This window comes from Elephantulus edwardii, unplaced genomic scaffold, assembly GCF_000299155.1.
Source record: "Elephantulus edwardii isolate Elephantulus edwardi_28Jun2011 unplaced genomic scaffold, EleEdw1.0 scaffold00053, whole genome shotgun sequence".
NCBI classification, from domain to species: domain Eukaryota; kingdom Metazoa; phylum Chordata; class Mammalia; order Macroscelidea; family Macroscelididae; genus Elephantulus; species Elephantulus edwardii.
The window spans coordinates 16,767,161-16,768,951 of NW_006399803.1; positions in this window are offsets into that span (position 1 = coordinate 16,767,161).

Below are 1,791 nucleotides of genomic sequence, written 5' to 3' on the forward strand. Positions count from 1 at the left end.
TCAATAATTTGGAAAGGTCCTTAACTGCAGATTTTCCCATTGTAATGTATCTCCTTATTTCCTGACTGCTCATACCAAGCATGTTAATTGTGGATCCAAGCAAGATGAAGCTGTTGACAGTTTCAGTCTCCTCTCCATCCACCATTACACTGCCTAATGGTCCAGTGGTAAGAATCTGTTTTCTCGATATTGAGACATAATCCATACTGAAGGCTGCATCATTTGATCTTCTGCAACAAGTGATTCAAGTCTTCCTCACTTTCAGCAAGCAAGGCTGTGTCATCTGCATAATGCAGGGTGATGATGAATCTCCCTCCAATCCTGATGCCACATTCCTCTTCATAGAGTCCAGCTTCTCAGATAATTTGCTCAGCATACAGATTGAACTGGTATGGAGAGAGAATACAACCCTGAAGCATTCCCTTCCCAATTCCAAATTATGCAGTGCTCCCCTGCTCTGTTCGCACAACAGCCTCCTAGTCAAGGTATAGGTTCTACATGAGCACAAGCAAGTGCTTTGGGATTCCCATTCTTCTCAATGTCAGCCACAACTTGTCATGATCCACACAGTCAAATTTCATAGTCTATAAAGCACAAATAGACATTCTTCTGGTATTCCTTACTTTCAGCCAGGATCCATCTGACATCAGCAATAATATCCCTGGTGCTACAGTCTCTTCTAAATCCTGCTTGAACTTCTGGAAATTCCTTATCTATGTACTGTTCTAGCCATTTTTTAAAACGATCTTTTGCTTGCATGTGATATTAATGATATTGCTCAACAATTTTCACTTTCAGTTGGATCACCTTTCAAGGGAATGGGAACAAAGATGGTCTTCTTCCAATCAAACAGCCAGACAGTCAACCTCCAAATTTCCTGGCATAGACTGGTGAGTGCATCCAAGGCTGCATCTGTTAATTAAAACAAGTCAATTGGCATCCCATTGATTCCTAGGGCTTCATTTTTTGCCAATGCCTTAAATGCAGCTTCTACTTCCTCCTTCAATACCATTGGCTTCTGTTCATATGGTACTTCCTAAAATTTTTCAATGTCAATAAATTCTTCCTGGGACAGTGATTCTGTTGTATTTCCTCCATCTTCTTTTGATGCTTTCTGGGTCATTCAGCTAGGGTCCATCTGATATCAGCAATGATATCTCTGATGCCACAGTCTCTTTGAAGTCCAGCTTGACTGTCTGGCAGTTCTCTGTCTATGTGCTGTTCTAGCTGTCTTTGAAGGATCCTCTGCAGTATTTTGATTGCATGCAATATTAATGATATTCAATAATATCCACATTTTGTTGTATCACTTTTTTTTGAATGGGAATAAATATGGATCTCTTCCAGTCAGTCAGCCAGGCAGTGGCATTACATTAACAATAAATAATGATTGAAATGCAAAAGTTGGAAACAATGAGGAAGGGTAGTTAGAAAGTATGGACTTGGTGACAGAAAAGAGGCTAGACATAGAATGATTCAATTTTTTATGTACAATTATTTATTTACAGCAAATACCTTTTCTTAAAAACACAACCACCAATTTTATACATCTACCTCACCAGATGTTCTGCATAGGAATCAGATTGATTATATCTGTGGTAGAAATCATTGCTCAATACCAGCAGTCAAAATCTTATCATGTGCTGACCCTGCAACATACCATCAGTTACTCAGGTGTAACTTCAAATTGAAGTGGAAGAAAATTAAAACAAGTTCATCAGAACCAAAATATGGTATCAAGTCTAGCCACTGGAATCTTAAAATCATTTTAATAATAGGTTAGACCTTTTT